This window comes from Atta colombica, unplaced genomic scaffold, assembly GCF_001594045.1.
Source record: "Atta colombica isolate Treedump-2 unplaced genomic scaffold, Acol1.0 scaffold12, whole genome shotgun sequence".
Taxonomy (NCBI): domain Eukaryota; kingdom Metazoa; phylum Arthropoda; class Insecta; order Hymenoptera; family Formicidae; genus Atta; species Atta colombica.
The window spans coordinates 2,795,893-2,817,160 of NW_017259206.1; the positions used below are offsets into that span (position 1 = coordinate 2,795,893).

General features: G+C 34.8%; 2 protein-coding genes across 2 annotated transcripts in view; one reads left to right on the forward strand and one right to left on the reverse strand.

Moving 5' to 3' along the window:
• LOC108694448 (RING finger protein 17-like) overlaps window positions 1–21,268 on the reverse strand; it is a 211,676-nt gene that overhangs the window by 22,448 nt on the left and 167,960 nt on the right. The gene's annotated exons all lie outside the window — the stretch shown is intronic.
• LOC108694449 overlaps window positions 1–21,268 on the forward strand; it is an 84,885-nt gene that overhangs the window by 11,350 nt on the left and 52,267 nt on the right. The gene's annotated exons all lie outside the window — the stretch shown is intronic.

The following is a 21,268-nucleotide window of genomic DNA, read 5'->3' on the forward strand; positions in this document are numbered from 1 at the left end:
TCTCTCTCTCAAGATAAAAGGAGACAGATGCACGGACTCTATTAAATCATCTTCCGGCTTCAAGCTGCAGACAGAAGTTTAGTTTAGTTCATGTTTATATATCATTGAAAAGCAACGGCGAATCAATCGATGGAGGGAACAACTCTCGAACCGTACGAGAAACCATAATGACTCTCGCAGCTCAAGAAGCGAGATCGTGGAGTGTCCGATCGAGAGGGTCTCACCCGAGTCACGATTTTCATAGAGCTGTTACAGATAAAGGCGAGCATAGCGACGTTGTAACCCGTGCGGCGAACCTTGCTCTTTTTCTCCTCCCTTTTTTTTTTAATTCCATCTCGCGCAACTGCCATAGCCTAGATACCAGATAGAACGCGAGCCGGGACAACACGCCGTTTTCCAGATCTCAGGGACCGTCGCGCGCGCCACGGATGAACGCGCGCTTTAGCGTCGTAACGGAGCTCGTGATCACGCGTTACACACGGTGAAAGGAAAAATGCATTATTTCCCCTCCCACGATAGCGGGCGGCATATTTTTCTGATTGCATCAAGAAGTTACGTGTATTCGCGTGTACTGCGCGACGCATGATGCGTTTCTAGTGGAAGAAGACAGAGAAATATATAAAAAAAAAAGAGGACGGGAAAAAAAAAGAGAAGAAATGCATTCGATCAGCTGCAATTAAAGCTGGAAAATAGATTTTCCATGTTTGAATTCTGTTTAACTATGCCATGGCTGTGTTCCAAAATTCACTTGCCAGTGCTAAAAATGTATAATATATACGTAAACTATAAATTTTCAGCGCTGACAATGAATTTTGGAACATAGCCTAGTCATCAGTCGATTTTAATGACAATTTTAAAGACAATTTTAATAACACTATTATCAATTTCTAACATATTATAATAATTTTGGATTTTAGATTTCATTCTCGATTGCATTGGTTTTCATTTAATCTAAGAATTAATAAATAATAATACTTCTCAAACATGGGTTTTAAAGATGCGTCATCCATTGTTTTTGGAAATTTATTTTTGTTTTAAGCATGAGTATTTAAACGATTCTTCTTTGATATTTGCTGATAATGGAGCCGAAAATTAGCTGAAACGCTAAATTTGCATTATTATATGTAGCGATATTTTAAATATACTTTATATTTTTAATTATAGCGCACCAATTATTGTAGTTATTTTATTTATTCTCACTTGATAGCTACAATTTTAGTGTTAAAAGCTGGAATCACACGATGCTCAATTTCTTTAATAATATGCACCGGTGCTTATTTTAATGCATACAGTGTGACGTTTGACAGATAACTACGAAATTAACACAATTGTTCCTATTCTGAAGATGCTGAATCAGCTCGATCACGTAATTGTTAATTTTTAATCTTTTGATTGGTGCATACAAGGTGCATGCAACAAGGTATGAAGTAATGCATAATAAACAGAAAATATGCATATCAGCATGGCGCGTTTAATGCATAAATGTATTCTAGCATGCGTCAGAGCAGGCATGCATGCATGTCTACCATTCAAGAAATCGAGCGTCGTGTGATTCTAGTTTAACCCTGCAACTGCAATCTGGGTCTCTTTTGATACAAGCAAAATTTCACTCTCATATTTCGCTGAAATAAAAGAGAACAGAGTCCGAGTTTCCACTCCTAAAAAATAATCAAGAAACCTATTTAAAAAATAACCTATTTGATAATGAGTCACATTGCTTACACTTTTGCATTTAAAATCCTTGCTTTTTCTCTTTTCAACGTCCAAATATTCATCTTGTTTTAAATATAAACATTTTTAGGGATTCCAAGCAATAAATGTAATATACTCTCTAAATTCTTTTAGAATCTCACTTTAAAGAAGTGACAGAATTTTCACTTTTTAGAGTGAAAGTCTATTCAAAAGGATTTAAAGAATTTATTGTATTAAATTTGTCGACAATGCTCAAAATTTTACACTTAAAACGTGATGAATATATAATTGGAAGTTGAAGAATGGCAGGCTCTTGAAAAAAGTGGCAAAATTTTCATTCGTTAAGAGTGAGATTCCAGTCTGAAGAATTGAAAGAAAGAATAGGGATGTTAAGAAAGATATTGAACCCTTGAATTTTTCTCACATTTCTTGAAGCATAAAACAATAAAAAAAACTTGAGCTGAAGAAAAAAAAACTTAGATTGTAGACGGAGGGAGTAAAAATATGATTGCAGACAAAAGATTAAGAGCAATCACGGCGGGTTTATGAGCATTAAGGAACGAAGTCTATTCCGATCATCTAACTGATCCTTCAACCGACCGACCCCACGACCACTTATATTAATCTGTCTATCGCCCCAGATTAATCAGAGCAGTTCGAAGAACATTCGAGCAGCTGACGCAATTACAAATTACAAGGCTTCGGATAAGGCAGGATTTATAGCGCGCAGGCCAATTTTCGCCTTCTGGATTCTACCCGGCTCTCTAACAGAATTGTGAACGTTACACGAGCGTTGTATTATCTATCCTTCTGCGTTTCACGAGTCAACTAACGACTCACTCTTTCACTAGTCATTGTTCATTGTTTTACAATGTTATTCGCCACAATCGCATCTACGCAATTTCCCTTTCATCTCTCTCCCGCTTCCTCACTTCTCGTTTTCTCGTCTGACTTTGCTGCTCTTTGACTCACTTAAGAGGGTCAAATGAAATAACGCTGAGTTACAGAAATAACGCAATCTAATTAACGGGACGCCATTAATTATCGAAAATTATATTCATCAATAAACCGAGCAGACGTTTTTACTATCTTTCATTTAATCATTCTTCTCTCAATAGCGTATAGCGATTTTTACAAGTGTGATGCGAATCGTTTCAATTCATCGATAATTACCTCTTTCTATTTCCCGGTATCTCTTGTGATATAACTCTTAGACAAGCGTTAATGAGGTGATTAAAGGCTGATTTTACGGAGACGAAGAAGACAAGATTCGTTTGTCAGCCTGCGAAAGTTTGTCACGTCGCATGAGGACTCATTTTCGATCCTCCTCCCCGTTATTGGATACGTTACAAGTTTCCTTGCTGACGATGCCTCGAGGAAGTTTCGTAACACAATTCCCAATTCAATTATTCGCTCGCATTCGTATCTCGGAGACACGCCACGGATCCTCGCGAAAGGATTGACAATACGAGCAGGCAATGATCCTCGAAGATCGATATCTGTGGAGCGACTTGGGCGAGGAGTATACGGGGATTTAATTTCGCATTCGTGGCTAACGCAACGCGAGAGCACGTCGACGTCACTTTACACGACATGTCCCCGTGCAGAGGAGGGATTAATATAGAAGCCAGCTCTTTAACTTACTTCTAAGTCCTGCAGGCTTTGAAACCGTGTCTCACCTTTTTCCTCTCCTTTCTATTTTCTCGCCCATCTGGGTACACATCTTTCCCTCCTTTTTCACGGCTCTTCTTCGGGACATCTTCACTATCTGTTCTTCCGCTTCTTTCGTTCTGCTTTCAGCTTGAACCTACTCTTCTTCGCTTCTTTCTTTACCCTTGTTCACAAGTCCCTAGCTATGACACTGTGGCTTTGACAAATTTCATAAGAGACACGACCATCTTCATGACGGCGCCAGAGATAATCTTAACGAAATCATCCACCGCGCACTCGCCAAATTATCGGCATCAAGCGAGTCATCCTCGCATGGTCGTGTCGTCCTTCAGATCTGGAGACACGGTAATGTCTCGGCGCTAAGACATGACGTGAAACACTGCCGTGATTTCTTTACGCGAACCGTTTTCGATTTTCCTCATTTTTAACTTGCGAAACTTTCTTCGCTGTGAAAGATAATAATTGCCCTGACTGATTGAGAGAAAACAGCGATATGACACCTTATTCTGCTAGATAAATCATAACAGTTAGGTATCCTGGGGATCGTCTAATTCTCCAACGCGTCGAACTTTCATACTCGCCACGCACGTTACTCCTATGGCAAGACAAATGTTTTCGATGTCAAGCTGCCTATGCGATGATGTTGCAATTCTCGGATTATCAAGACAACCGGGGGAGTACATTCTGTTCAAGTAATCCGATTAAGGCCACACTCTCTCAGGTAGTCCACCTTCCGCGGATGTTCTTATTAATCCTATAAAACCGAAGTACGTGTAATGAGCGTGCAAACTCGGGGAAATTAATATTGCTGACGAGGGTGCGCGATAAATCAACTTTTACGACAAAACTCAAATAAACATAGGGACAAACTTTAGATTAAAACTTGCGTAGCTATATGAATATCGTTCTTGGGTTATCTTTTCTCTCTCTCTCTCTCTCTCTCTCTCTCTCTCTCTCTCTCTCTCTCTTTCTCTCGCTATATGATATCATTTCATCACAGCACATTGTTCATAATTCTTGTTACTCCGTGTAATTATATGTTTTTCAGCACTTGAGGAAAGAATATTTCAAGGCGTTCAATAAATAATGATTATTCTCTCTCACCCTTTAGGAATGTTAATCAATTTTTTCTTCGACTAATAAAATACGTAGCCTCGATGGATTATCTTGTCCTCGCGGAGTATATAAAAGAAAACAGCGACGATATACTGTCGCAATAATAAATCACCAAGCATAAAGAGCTTTCCATCGTCTCGACGTTCCCGAATGTATTAAATTAAAGACGGGTCGGGTATAACGAAGATGTTGTCCTTGCTCACGCGAACTGCCCATCCTCGAGCCCATCCACCTCGCGGTTATAATTAACTGCGAGTGAGTCTCGTCGGCAGCGTTCGAAAATCTGTCTGCTCTTTTACTCATCCGTTGAAAATTGACCGTTGACGAAACTTCGCGATGCGATCAAAGAGACCTTGAACTGAATGCGGTACTCGTGATACCTGGCCGAGAAAGGTCCGATTACTATCGACGGGCAAGCGATTGGCCACGCTTATTGTCGACCGACGAGAATATCCCCGCCCGGTTCCGGCAATATTGCGCGCAGATATCGCTATAAAGAGTTATAAACACCCCGACCGGATCAGATTATTAAATGGAGTATGCAAATTGCCGAACCACGAAACTGCGTAGAAATTGCATCGAATGACTTTTCCTATCGAGCGTAAAATCGCTAATTTTTTGTGAAAGTTGTGACGTAATAAAAATTACTCAATTCGGAGCAGTTCAAGATCACACTGCTCTTTTCACTAATGTAGGATAACTTTAATATCGGTTCAACTTACTCTTCGTTTTTTTCTAATCTTTAGAAAAAGACGTAGAAAAAGAGTAAATTGAACCGAGATTAAAGTTAATAACATTGGTGGAAAATAAAAGAAAAATGTTTGATATTTGTGACTATAATTGCACGATAAAATATAATAATTATAGTTAGGAGCATTTTTATGATTAATAATGCTATAATATTAATGGAAATAACCATATAGTTCTCTGAAACATGAAAAAATTGAAACTATAAATTATAATAATTATAAATATTAATATAGTAAAATATTAAAATGAAAATGGTAAATAAAATATTGTTCAGTAAATATAATCAATTACAATTAATGTAACCATTTTTTTTTAAATTTACTATTTGTGATAATAATAACTAAAAAATATATTAAGAAAAAACTAAAGATTCTCAAGCAGATAGTATGTATAATTGTCATTAATAGCATAATTGATTATATTTACATATGTTAAAACAATTAAATATATAATTATCTACAAAAATTACTATAAATTATAATTAAATTATGATAGCTGCAACTATTTTTTTTTCTCATTGTACAACAGGTTCACTTCCGAGGTGTGAGTCTTAATTGACAAGTTTGGTTTTAACAAGCGCGATTATTTCAACGCTTCGACGTCGCGCGGATATTCTTTCTTCAATTTTCCATCGTTCAATGCGTCATCGCGTGCGAATAATTAATTATTTATTACGCGCGTTGGCGAGAGTGCTGGGGTCGCAGAGGGCTGGGACATTCATTATTATTGTTCGCGAGTTTGCTCAAAACAGAGGAGCATCAATGTATTGTGTCGTTAGCGGCCAATTACAGAGTTCGAGTATCGTTCGATAATAATCCGCCTTCGGCGAAGCAGAGCGTACATTATATATGCAGCCTCTGTATGGCTAGTAACTTGTAAGTAGTAACTGTCAAAGTTACAACGCGAAAATTACAATCCCCATGGTATGCGGTTGTATATAATGCAGTGGCACGCAACGCGAGCGTATTAATTCGCGCCCACACGCGCTCGTGAATTCCGCTGCGTAACATTGCCTACGCATTTTCATTCGCAGTCACGTTTTCTAAGATATCGATGACGCCGTTAGTCTTGTACTGGAATTCGTTACGCACATTTAACGATTATTATTTTAGCAAGAGCTCTTGCTAAACTTGTTAAAGTTTCCTAGAATTTCTTTCTCAACTTCTTAATGCAGTTAGTTTGATGCACAGAACTTCCCAATTTCTGGTAACGTTCTTTCACGTCTAAGATTTAAACATCTTTGGACGCACTTTGCATGGCACGTTGAAGATGTCAATTTTCTTAACGATTTTTAAGCCGTTTTTTCTCAGCGAGAGTTCCTGTTGACTTATCGAAGTTTCTTGTAATTTCTTTCTCAATTTCTTGGCGCTGCAACAAAATCTTCTCGATTCCTATAATGTTCTTAACATCTAGATTTATGTTTTACTTTTTACGATGGAGACATCACTTTTTTTCTTGATTTTTAACATACATTTTTCTTCTTTTCTCATGAATATACAAATATTACGAAATTGATCGACCTTCTATCTTACGTGTACCATGAAAGAAGTATTGCGTTGAAATCAATTAGGAATCGAGAGATCGTGAGATCGAGGCATGCTGGTATCCACGACTTACCTCGAACCGAAGAGATAGACCTTAATGACTTCGAACGGATCGATAGATCTCTCAGAACGATCCATTTCGTTGATCTGGATTGCGATATCTCGATTGTTAACATGGGACAATCTTTCGATCTCGACCTATGCGTCTAATTAATAAAACTTTCTCCCGAGGTAGACGATTGTCATCCGATCTTTTTTCTCTGGGCACTTTTTTTTTAGATCATCTAGGGATGTCCGATGGATTTTCTAAAAGCAGCCGAAGTTTCGGAGAATCTTCTTAATTTTCTCTCGCGTTATCTTATAATTTTTGATCTACAATAGTAGTAAGTAATTAAGCCGTAGAAATTGATCAATCGAAAGGAGTGAGGAGAATAATCGACTACAATTGGTCCATTTCTTACTTCTTGAATTAGTACTACTAATGAACAATTAGATATGAAATAATTGACTATTCTGATCAATTAATTTTACTAATCTACATTCATTTTTGTATGCATTCAATGTATAATAAGCGAGATTGCGAGTGCGCGGTTTTTGGCTTATAAGTTCTAGTTTTCAAAATTTTGATGCGGTAATCCTCTATATTGTTAGATAGCAAAGCATCAATAATAACCCAATCTCTTGATAAATAACATTTTGTTATTTTTAACTTCCATGTGTATCAAAATGTAAATCAGTTTATTTATGTGGTTAGTTTCAAAGTAAATATCCATATTATATAACGTATGCGCTTAGTAAATAATAAACTAAATTTTAATCAAATTTAATATATTTTCTTAAGGAATTAATAGAGTTTTCAGATTGATTTGTGTTGAAAGTTTGAAAGTTATCAATGCTTAATCTCATCTGAAATAAAATAAATATATTGTATTTAAAATATTGCATTTAAAATAAATATATTGTATTATTAGAAACGTCTAACTTTAACTATGATAGATTAGCGTTCTTCTTCGTATTTAATTAATATATTTTCTTGAGTTAAATTGTTTAACTCCATTGTCTTAGTTAAATTAACAACATTGAGTAGCAGTAGTGAAAAACCGATACAAATGATTAAAACTAATTCAAATTGAGTATAATTTAACATTATAAATTTAGCAGTCTATTTTGAAGGCAACATTGATGAATTTACATTTTCACCTACAATCTGTGAGTGTAAAAAGTACAGAGAAAATATTTTTTAAAAAAACTTTATTTTTAACAAGTAAATATTATCCAGTGAGAAATGAATCATCGAATTGATGTCATCGAACCAATATAAATACGATTTCAATTTAACGTCAATTCGACGTTTAATTGACGATTATTTCTTGTTGGATAATTAACAATTTATTCATAAAGAATAAAATATACTGTATGTTTCTTAAAATTATATATTAATTATTAAAATTATATATTAATATCAAAAAGTGTGTATTAATTATACAAAATATATCATCTGAAAAATAAACGAAAATTAAAAATTGTATTATTTGAATGCTCAAAAAGTAAGTATTCATATAGACGAGAAATTTAGCTAATAAAATCAGGAATACATGCGAAGCTCGTAGAGCAGAACGGAATTCATTGTATAAAATTGCTAATTAATGTTTTCTACAAATAAGACTATTTTTATAACAAATTTCTTTGTACGAATACTTTTTGCTCTCACTGTACTTTTCGCCTCGTCCCATTCGTTCTTATTTGGTATACAATTGCAGAATCGCTTTAAGAACGTGGCATACAGATCGAAACGTCAACGGACTTAGCCATCGCATCGACGCATATGAAAGTCGATAAACGAATTTCGCCGATCGAAAATTCTTCGTTCAAACACACCAACGTCCAGCGGTCCAATCCACGCCATCGTCCTTCCGCACACATATCCTCGACAATTACCTTTTTGTACTTCTTGCGCGTGATTTCGACGTGTGGCGCAACATCCTCGATAAATATAAAGCGCTGTGCGATAAGCACGACAGCCAGGCAGAACCTCATGCATTCGTCGAAATAACGTTAATTCCAACACGAAGGAGTTAGGCACGTGCAGAGTCTAGGCAAGAGCATTCCGCGAATCGACGTTTCCTGAGAAACGCAAAGGTGCAAATACACTTCTTTTCCGTCTCTCAATTTACCCCTTTCCTTCCTCCCCTATTTTCCTTCCTTTCGGTCTCGTCACTCCATCCAACTCTGTCTATGTTGATACCATTTCTTCCTCTCTCGTGATGTTTTAATTTTTATTTTTTGTGAAATTCATGAGTGTCATAATGTGTATAAAATAAGGATGACATTAAAAAAAAATTTAATTTTCTAGAAATATCAAAGGAGTAGTAATTCAATTTCTGAATTAGTTAACATTTTGTTATTTTTAATTCCCACTGAAAAAAATATCTTAATTTCAAAGAAATATTTCTGCATGCATATTAAAATGTAATCAATCTATTTTTGTAGTCAGTTTCAAAGTAAACAACTTTCATGTTAACGTATTTAGTAAATATAATAAAAAAAAACTAAATTTGAATAAAATTTAATAGATTTTTTAGTTAAATTTTTCTACTTTCATTATTTGAGTTAAATTAATGACATAATGAAGAGAGTGCAATCAATAAAAGTGTTTAAAAAAAATTCGAATTGAATATAATTTGAATATAATATGAATTTAACATTGAAAGATTATTTTTATCGATTTATTTCTTTATCTTTATCTGCAAGAATTGATTTAAAAGTCTAGTAATTTAAATATTTTAATCTTCAATTAGTATGAAACCGAGAATTTTGGCTTGGACTCAACGGTAGATGCAATTAGGATTAATCCGCGGGATATTAATGTTTTACGAATCTCGTGGAGTTAACCTGAAATTGAGATTAGCAATTTAATATTGCAACGTTTTTGAATCTACGACATCTAGCACGAGAATCTTGGCCACGATACAACGGTAGCGCGTTTTGAAACGCGCGCGGTTAAGATAATAACAATTTGTGAGTTTTAAGCCGCTGAATACTGCGTAACATTATATCCTGCTACATTAATCTATAATTCTGCCGAATTTAATCTATTATTTTATGTAGTGAAACCGGCGCGCGAAAACCGGTTTATTTCAGGTCACCTGCCTTTCCATGATATGCGAGTCCGACAAAAATAAACCGCGTCGAGAATGACGGATGATTAAACGTGACTCATTTTTACATCGACGCAACAAGGAAATATGAGCGCTAGGAACGAACGGGTTAAATTGTGCAAGACAAGTCACAAGACTGCTTATCGATAAATTCCAGAAGTCTCGGCGCGCCTTTGTTTTCTACATTACATTCGGCCAAGCTCTAATAATTTTAGATTTTAGACACCTACTCTTCAGAAAATAAAACAGAATTTAAATGGAAATCAAAATTAAATATTTTCTAAAGACTAGATAAAAAAACGTAAGCAGTAAGCAAACCAATATTTTGAATTTACTACTTTTTATGTTATTATCTTGTGTCTCTACTATGGCTGTGTTTCAAAAATCACTGTCAGCTGAAAAATCTACAATTTACGTTACATTTTCAGCACCGGTAGTGAATTTTGGAACACAGCCTATATGACTCGATTTGCTTAGTATTTACATCTTGCTATCTTACGTTTTTTTGCTGGAGAGCTTTTACAGAAAAACGTAAGATATAAGCGGTAAGCAGACCAATCATAATGGAGATCATAAGCAATGCTCTTACATTCTCTACTGTGATTGGTCTATTCGCTTATCACAGTAAAAGCAACTTAATTTAAATAGTATAGCAAATCCATACTGTTGATTTGCATACTATTTACGGTTTTTTTTGTATCATAACCTTTAGCAATAATTCAAAATTCACAATGCTGAAAAAATGTATAATGCTCATGACTAATTGTAAGTTATACACTGAAAGAAAAATGTCAAGGTATTGCGAAGCATATGTTACTTATGACGTTTTCTTCAATATTTATTAGTTACGAAAAAAATTGATTGTAACGAAATATACAATTTTGTGAAATATATTTGATTATTATAGAGAATAAAATAAATAATTGTAAGAAATAAGATAGATAATTATAAAAAAAATAGATTTGTTAGGAATAAAATTTTATTTCGCCGTATTAAAATAAAGTTTTATTTCAGAAATAAATATATTTCTCACAAATAAATTTTGAAATATCTTTCAGTGTAATTTTTTAACGCTGAATTTTGGAATACCTTTGTAATTCTTTCTTTTCACTCTACGATATAATTTCCTTGGGCTGTACTATTATAAATGTAATGAAATGTAATGAAATGATTTTCACATGTCGTTTTAAACCGGTATCTGCATAACGCATTGCGGCATGTTGAGATTCTTTGTTACATGATCGTATTGATTGATGGTTGCAAGCGAGCGAGGAAATAAAACATAGGAATGTTAAGAGAAGGCAATTTAAATTGGTTGGCGTGGCAAAATACCGACGAGCGCAGTTCGGGGGAAAAGCTAGAGGAAAAAAAATCTCATTTCAATGAAACGTCTGCGCTTCATACCAGTAAATGCAAAACGTCGTCGAACATAGTCAATATTGGCGCGTATATAGAGAATGCGCTGCATCTGCATAGTCGGAATATTTTCTGCCGATCGGTTTCTCATGTCTTCATCGCTTTGCTCCCCATGAAAAATTGGTTGCGCGATGCGTAATGCAATCGATAAATTTCTTGGCAAGTATATCCACACTTTTAATGCTTGCTGGATGTATCATTAATCTTCCCTCGTGTTTATCTGCGAAAGCATATTGTTATGGAGAATGAATGAATATGTTTTTCTCGATCCTCTTTAGAGCATCTCGAAAACAGGATCTGAAGATTTAAATCTTGCCACTACATCGCTTCTCCATTATTACAAATTGAATATCTATCATCCAAGATTGATATCGAATTTTTGTTAAATGCATGACCGATTGTTGCAGTTAATTATTATAGTCTTATGTTAATGTTAGATTTATGTTAATAGATTTTAGTGTAAGAAGAAAGAATATGTATATAGGTACATTAAAAGAAAAGATTGGCTGCTGCAGCAAATTAGATGATAAAATATGGCATAGCATTTTTTAATTAGTTGCACTAATCAATTTTTGGTTGCATTAGCCAATCGAAAGCCTATACTGACATTACGGATAGGCTAACATAACTAAAAATTGGTTATTGCATCCAATTAAAAATGCTGTGCCATATTTTACATCTAATTTACTGCAATAGTCAATCTTTTCTTTCAGTATAGATATGCGTGAGTTCTTATTTCGATGATCTGCACGAAAGAACGATTTTGATAAAATATGTGTAAAAATTTAGCTTGATACACATCTGAAAATAATAACGCTCAAATTATAGTTGCTTATTAATCAAAAGAGGAGATTAAAAAGAAGTCGATTTTTAATATCCTCTTTTGTTGCAACAATACTCATTATGTTTGAGCTTCCTAAATAATTATTTCAGTTCAATAAAATTATTTTCAGATCTGTATCTACGGAAAAACAATTTTGTTACAATATCTAAAAATTTTTAGATCTGAAAATAATTTTATTAGTCCATCAAAATATTTATGTAGAAAATTCAAGTATAAGCAATACTGCGAAAAAAATATTTATATTCTAGCAATCAGCTTGAGCATCCTGCATAATTATTTTAATAGTTCAACAAAATTTATTTCAACAAATCTTATATAAATCTTATATAAAAATCTTATATATATCTACCTACAATTTTAGATACTTCAAAATCATTCTTTTCGTGTAATCGAGTTAATCAAAATGTCTGTCGCTAAATGATGAATACTAAAGTCACTTTTAAGAAATATCCAAGTATAATATTTCGTCTGGCAACCTGAATTTTCTCCTATCAGAATCATAATTATTAAGATTACATTATGATCCGTGATTTTGGTAAATTATGTATCGCAGATTCCCTGAAAGAAGTGTACTTCTCGCCTGGGCTATACGTAGTACTTTCGCGTCGGTATAAACGAAAGGCCATAAAGCGAAGCTTTCCATCGACAACTTCGGACGAGTCCAGGGGTATTCTTCGTCTTCGTCTTTCTCTCTCTCTCTCTCTCTCTCCCCCTCTTTCTTTCACTCTCGACTCAGCTCGACTCGAGAATAGCGTGTACGCCTCCTAGACGTACTTCATACTCCCCGAGACCGGCGCAGGCGTAGTACGTGCACCTAAGGTTTTATAGTATTAACTGAAATTGCAACAGTCCCCGTAAAGTAGAAGGTTTTAGTAGTACGGTCCGGGTATGTGTGCACGCGCATATACAGGGTGGTCTGAGAATGAAGGTGCGCCTCGCCCGCATTTCAACGAGAAAATCGATGGCTTTCTCTTAGTCGTTATTCATCGATTACTTGCGAGCTAGTTGTCATCGCGACAATCTGCACAACGATCATTTCACACATGACGTCCCGGAATTAGCCGCGAGATTCTCGACGTGATCGACTGTCATAGCTGTTAATCCAGATGTAAATAATATTATATTAAATGTAATTAAACTGGCGTTTAAGAAGATCTAGAACTGCGAGGCTTGAGAAAGAAGCCTGAGAAAGCCTTTTTATACAACTCAGTCTCTCCTTTCAATATCGTGATCTTAATAACGCGTTTCTAATTATTTCTAGCAAAAAAGAAAATTTATTCTACGCCTTGAGATTTCTCAAAGGAAAATAATCTTGATGAGATTACAGTCGATGAGGCATACGAAACTTGTTTGTTGTTAATAATCAAGTAGTTATTATTTTTTGTCTGGGGAAACGGACACTTATCTGTTTACACGTATTTCATCGACAATCATCGGCGACGATTGAATTGCGAACGGGTCACCCCGAATGTGGGTATTCGCGTCGCCGGCGAAGCGCCTGAGCTTTTTCCAGTGACGAGAGGGGATCAGGGACGCGCGACAGTAAAATCGAAATTGTCAGAGCTGCCGCTTTAGTTTTAGAGCCTTGGGTTACTGCCGCCGTCGAATCCCGCCGCTTCCAATCCCGCCAGTCTTCCCCGGACCACCCTCCACTCTTGGCGCCCTTTTCTTTCTCTCATGGAAGTAATAAGTTCGGAATCGTACAGCCCTCTCCCCCCCCCCCTCTCTCTCTCTCTCTCTCTCTCTTTCATGGACTCTCCGGAATTCAATCAGGAAATTTCGACGTTGAAGCGAGAGCTCGATTGTGCGCTGGATGACTTATTCTCAATCCGCGTTGATCTAATTTTTATGTCAACGATAGAAAGAAAGGGAGAAAGGGTGACGGAAGGGAAGCTGGACCAAGACGGAGGCAAGGACTTCTCGAAAGCGTTTCTTCTTATAACTATGTTTTATTAGGCTGTTACGTTTCAATGGGAAATTTAAATGCAACGCTTAAACTTGGAAAATTTCGAGAATCCGCCGCTGCAGTCTGATCTCCGCGAAACATTCCACGAGCGAATATTTCCGACAAATCTACGAATGTAGCAAGTTGTCATAAATTCATCCTAAAATTACACTTTTCCCTAATTTCCTGATATACACTGAAAAAAAGAATTGGCTGCTGCAGCAGATTAGATTAGGTAAAATATGGTATAATATTTTTAATTGGTTGCAGCAGCCAACTTTTGGTTGTGTTAGCCTCTTAAAATACTAACATTGCAAATAGGCTAACGCAGCCAAAAATTGACTAATATTGTGCCATATTTTATCATCTAATTTTCTGCAATAACTAATCTTTTTTTCAGTGTATTTCATAATTTTTCTCTAACTTTCAAGAATATTTTGAAATTTTTTGTATTTTTGTCCTGATTTGGAAACCGTTACATATTTTGCTAAGAGATAAATTTATAGCAATATAAATTATTATTAATGTTGCTGACGCTTGCATTTTTAATTATTAAGTTGGTTTTCCCAAACTGCGAAAGTGTAGTAATGTGCATATTAAACTTCTTTAAAACCAAGAATTTTAATTTTTCGAAAAAGTTTGTGAAATTCTCTAACCATTTCTTTGATCATTTTTAATTTCCTTGATTTCCAATTTTGTGGCAATCCTGTTTAAAAAAGGCAAGAAGTTACCAGTGATTTAAAGTATCGCAAGTTGTGGAAAATACGTTTTATCGTATCTAATACAGAAAAAACGATTTTGTTGAAATATCAATAAATTTAGCTATATAATAGAATAGATCTAAAGATAATTTTATTTGCATTAAAATAATTAACATTCGAACTTGGAATGTTAAAACTTTCTGCAGTATTGTCATCAACATTTAATGTTTTACATAATTATTTTAATAGTCCAATAAAATTATTTTTAGATCTCTATCGAGCTAAATTTTTAGACATTTTAGCAAAACCGTTCTTTCCGTGAAGAAATCGCTGCTTCGCCTTTTATTTCATCGAGCTTAAGTTTCCCCGGATTCTCCTGCAGAAAGTAAATTCTCCGTATTTTTTTAAATATTCCTCGACGACATGCTGATAATGAGCGGTTAATGATAGTTGTAGTGAGTTTGTTGGCAGCCAAAAAAGATAAATCTTTTTCCAGGGAAATCCGGGAGATTAATTTACATTAATTAAGCTGTATTAATTAAGCGGCCGGGTAGACAACGATATTGAAAGTGCTGTCAAAAATTAATATAATTGAACATCCCGGCAGATATAGTTGCTTCGAAAGAGTTAAATCCGATTACACTGTTGCACGGTTAACGAAACTTTGGAAACTGGAACCTTTCCGGTATGATTCGATAAGCTGATTAAAACTTGACGCGCGAAAAGCACTTGTGTAACCAATCCTCTGGGAGTAACAACAAATTATCTGGGGAAATGAGACACTGGATTTATTTATATATATATATATATATATTCACGCATTCCAGTGCTTTCATAAAAATTTGAAGTTTTCTGCACTGTCGACCGTGATATCCAACCGAACGATGAGAAACAGCTGACTTTGTTACCGTTTTCTTGGTGATCACGTTAATGCCGGTAAATACTGGCATTAGGATTAATTTACGAGATTTTCTGACACGAATCTAACTTTCTAATATTTTATCGCACATAATTCACCGTTTCTCATAACGTGTCGTTACGAGTAGATCCATGTCGACAACTAAAACTGCCATGTGTTACTTCTAGATAAATTCGCTTTGATTGAATATAAGATTTCTCTTATTTAATTAGATTTAATCGCATCGGTCCACAAATTCGTATCATAATTGTTACTTCTAGATACTTGCAAGTGTCCCGCCATCGAGAAAATAACTTTATTCATTTTAGAAAAATTCCTGTGTGTTAAAAATAATTTTTTTTCCCAGTATTGTCATAAATTAAAGACAATGTCAATAAAGCCAAAATTGGATGAACATGTATATAAATGCATTTATTGCATACATAATAGAATAATATTTGTTTCTATGTTATTCATGCATAAATGTATTTATGTACACGTTCACCAAGTATCGACTCTCTGGTTAACCTCGTTTCCAATTTATGACTTCAACAAATCTTTATTTTGTTTCGGTCTGTGTTGTTCGGTCGCTGAACTCTTTGAATTCTGGTGCATGCTGGTGAAATAAGTTGAAACAAATACAGTTTGTTTCACTTCAATTATTGCACTATATCCATCAGTTGAGGAAATTCTTCGACATAAACAGCAGACTTATTATTTCAAATATTAATCACATAATTTCACTGAAAAAAGAAATATTAAATTTTTATAAATATTTATTTGAATAGCTCTAAGTAAATTACTAAATGAAAACATATGCTTATTTGATACAAAGACCATTAATTTAACTATCATTTTTTATCAAGTAAATATTTATTTATTGCAAGTAAATGTTTACTTGGTACAATTTAAATAAATATATAAGATTTAGTAATTTTTTTCAGTGTATTTTACTCTCATTTGCAGCGAAATCGATTATTTTTTAAATGTAATTTAATTAAAGATTTCTTTAATAACCCATCCTTTTTAGAAGATTTTAATAACTTCCTGATAAATTAATATCGATAGAGCTGGCTCGTTTCTCGGGAGATCACGTCAGGTGTAATCGCAGCGAGCCGACAGCTCGTCCATCTGGCTCAAGCTTAGCGTATCCTGGTTGCATAATGCCTGAATGCCTTCGAGCAGAAAGAATGAGAAAACGCTAATGCGACATTGGCCTCATTGCCGAATGTTTCACGTTTCGGGCCTTCAGGATGTAGATGCTATCGCTATAGATTTGTTCATTCATACAAGCCGCAGGGATTTCGATACTTCGTTAGTTGACGCTTACGCGTCAGCGGCACAAGTATGTGATGAGCTATTATAATCCTCTTACCTCAGAGAACGTATTCGATAGATCTGGAGCAAGTAAATCATGCTCGCTCATCGCATTCATTCTAAATTCTCTGTATAAGACGGACAAAACCGTGACTTGCGGATGATTCTGCGCAAATGCAAAGTGCAAGTATATATTTTATAGGTGTTTATTTACGAGGCTACGATGAGACGTAATATTTATTAGTGAGATGAGATCTATTAGCATGACATGGATAGCTTCGAGTGATAAAGAGTTAGGCACATTGCTTATTTCACAAGAGATGAGTTCGCTTTCTCTCTTTCTTTCTCTTTCTCTCTGTTATACTTTTCTTTAATCTGTTTTATTGTCATACATATCTTAGATGTTTCTATCTAATTTCTTTGCTTAATTTTTATGCTTTTCTTTATTTTGTTTCATTTTCATGTTTCTTTGTATTACTTTTTGATATATCCTACGTCTTTTTTGTGAGTTTTATTTCCTTTTTTGTAATTATTTTTTATGGTTATTTGAACCACAGCTACTTTAATTTGTACACTAAAAATTTCTGATTAAAAATAAACGAATCAGAATTTTCTGATTAAAATTCTAAAAATAACTGGAGTTCTGATTGATATAATATTTCTGATAAAATCTATTAGAATTTTAATTTTTATCAAAATAATTATATCAGAATTCTAGTTAGCTCAACTATAGAAGTAGTAAGTTTAACTAAACAATTCTGATTCGTCCATTTTCCACCAGAATATTTAATCCAATCTGACCATTTTTCTTAGACAATACTGTTAAAAATTTCATGAAATTTAATACTTTTAAATTATACAATTTGAACTTAATTTCATAACATTATATTAAATTTAATGTATTTATAATTAAAAAGTATATTTGTGTACATGTACATGAAATTTAATGTATTTTTGAAAATTTAAGAAATTTAATGTACACTCATTAGGTAACTACTAACATAATTTTCAGTTAAATCATTCATTACTTTTAATTTCGTTTATAACCACTAGCTTCATTTACATGTAAAAGAAGCTTGTGGTTATATTTCTAAGTGTACATTCCTAGATTTACCCTAAGACAATAAACATTCTATCTATCTATTTACCTATCTGCCTATCTGTCTATCTGTCTTCATTCGCACGATTTCGAGTGTACTTGAAACGCTGAAATAAAAATATCTACACGTTCTCCTTGACGAATGAGCATGGCGAATAAGTACGCGACTTTTTTTTTGCCTTACGGGAGTGGATGCTTACGAATGAACATCGTGTAACACATCGCCGCATTATACGGCCGTTTGACGCTCCATGACGACATTATGAGAGCGCGATATCGTCCATCAGCCTCGAACTTTCACTTCTCCATGCGCGACGAACAGCGCGATACGTACATACATACGCCTTTGCTCATCGAGATCTCGTTTCACCACGAGAAGAAACGCGGCCAATTATGCCGTGGCAGAAGCGGCATTAACGCGCGCCGCGCCGTTTCATTTCGAGAGCAGCCGACTCACTCGATTCGCGACTTTCGGTTTCTTTTCGTCGCTCATTATCTGCCGAAGAATGATGTACTTACGGCAATTTAGCTTACGTAATCGCTGATCTTTTTGTAATATGTCTCGTCAACAATGCATTGTTTTATCGGCCTCGGGATCTCGTAATTTATTAAACGGATGCGAAAAATTTGTTATATCTGTGTTGGACAAATTTGAGCAAAACTGACATGAGACAAAACTGCTGTCACGAGCTTTAGTACACACTGAAAAAAAGTCTGGTAATAGCTATCAAATTAAATGTTCGATTAATAATTTTCTATTTTTCTAAATATTTAATTATTACTAAAAGGATAATTATATTTGGCAATACTTATTCAATTTAGAAAAGTAAAATTATTTATTACGACCATATTAATCGAATAACATTTGGTCAAAATTATTTCACTCACACTTGATAACTATATCATTAAACTCTTTCTTCGGTGTACTATTTTCTTTTTTTATTATACTTGAAAAGAACTCTCATCAACGAATTTTAAAGAATTTCAGTTTTGTAACTGTTTCTTTTTATACAAAGCTTGATAAAAAAACGATCAGTTTAATAAAATGCAACTCCATGTATATCGATGAATTTAGATGCACGCATTTACAATGCAAATGCATACATTCTATCTACTGAAAGTGATCGACGTTTGATAGTTCAAAAGGATTTTAAAGAAGCTTTCGTCAATGAGTTTCCAAACGAGACTGAGTGCAATCCTCCGTACGCACGTTCTTTCATTATGTATTATAATATCCTCCCCCAAGAAATCTCGCGGAGAGGAAAGAGAATGAGAATGAGACATTCCTGCTTCGAGATTCCACGCAACTCCTACACTTAGAACCGCGCGAGGCGTAAACTCGGGGAAATAAATCATACATATAACTAAATTGCAAAAGTAGTAATGCAGAGGCTGGGAATAGGACGCGGGAAAGATAAATTGAAGATGGAAACGCGCATAATGACGGCGCACTCATCATATAAAGTCCCTGTATTATAATGTGTTAACGAATGTGTCTTTCGTTCAACTTGTCAATTTGCTGAACGTCCGTCTTGCATCAGGTCGCGTTGCGAAAGTTTCACGTTTGGATACGCGCGACGCCAAGGAATCGCGGAGCTGTCGATGAAGTAGTTAATAGTAGAAACTGATGGTACTCGTCATGGTACGAGTCGTAATGATCGATATGTGCGGAAATATCGGCGAGCAGATGGAGTAGCGGCATTAAGATGGTAGAATGTGTATTATGAAATAGTAAAAAATGCGGCAATACACCGCTCATTTCCTACAATAACAACGTAATTAAGGAAACAAAGAATTCAAAAAATTAATTTTAATATTTTGAATCGTTAAAATTGTGCAATATTAATTTTGAAATACAATTTTGGTGTAATAATTGAGTCTAGAGGAATAAAAGTATGTTCTTTTAAAAAGAGATTTCAAGCTTTAAAATCCTTTTTTTTTTTAATTTAAATTTCATTTATTATTGACGACGAAAATATTGTATATACAACTTTGAGCTAAAAAAACGCAATTATTTCCTTGCTAGCCCAATATATATGTCATACATTTATTTTTAGAATTGTGTGTGTTCTAGTAAATAAGTTATATTGTCATATTTTATTTTATTATATAATATTACATTTTAATTAAAAATATAACAACTTTTAGTTACATCGTTGTGTAGTAAATAAATGATACATTGCCGTATTTTATTATTTCATTATACAATATACACGACATTTGAAACACGACAATTTTTTACTTATGTCATTGTGTAGTAAATGAGTCATATATTGCCGCGTTTTACTATTATATTTCATTATATAATATACATTACATTTTAATTAAAATATGGATAGTCACTCAATCTGTACAGTGTGTCAGACGCCGTGCCATATCGCGCGGATCGCATTCTGATAGATTTTACGAGCTTCTCTGAAGCCGTAGTGATTCGTTCACAATTTCCATTTCTCATTTCAGAGCCTCCACATACTATTTTAAGTATCGCCCACCCAAGGAAATCGATCGTCTGTCAAGACGATTCTTTTGGTTTCCCCCTTTTTCCATTCCATTATGTCCGCCCCATTCGAATAAAAGGCCGTGTTCGCTCAAGAGTAACAGTTTGCCAAACAAATACAGAGGGTGAACACGTCGTCGTCGACATCAGTGGCCCGTACCGTCGTTGCCGTCATCATCGTCGCCGCCCTCACCCTCGAGGATGCGACGACGTCGGCAATGAGCATTTCTCTCACAGAACGGCTTATGCCTATAACCTGTTGCTCGGTTCTTGAATTTGTCTACGTTTAAGCCTCTCGTCGAAGTGATGTGTAAGCGCCATGTATAAGCACGCATACATAAGTCCATTACTAATTCGGAATCCGATTAAGACCACAGCCACGACCACATACTCTTTAATACTCTCACCCTTTCATTCTCCATCTCTTCGCTTTATTTCCCTTATTATCGCCACCTCATCATTTGCGATTGTGTCCTTCTGTAATTTTACGCTGCACATACTTCAGATGCAGCCGAAAACAGGATATAATACGGTGATTTGTTTGGCGAAATCTTCGTAAAATTTACCTTGCCATCCGTAAAATTATAATTAAACCTTACGTTAATATATATATATATATA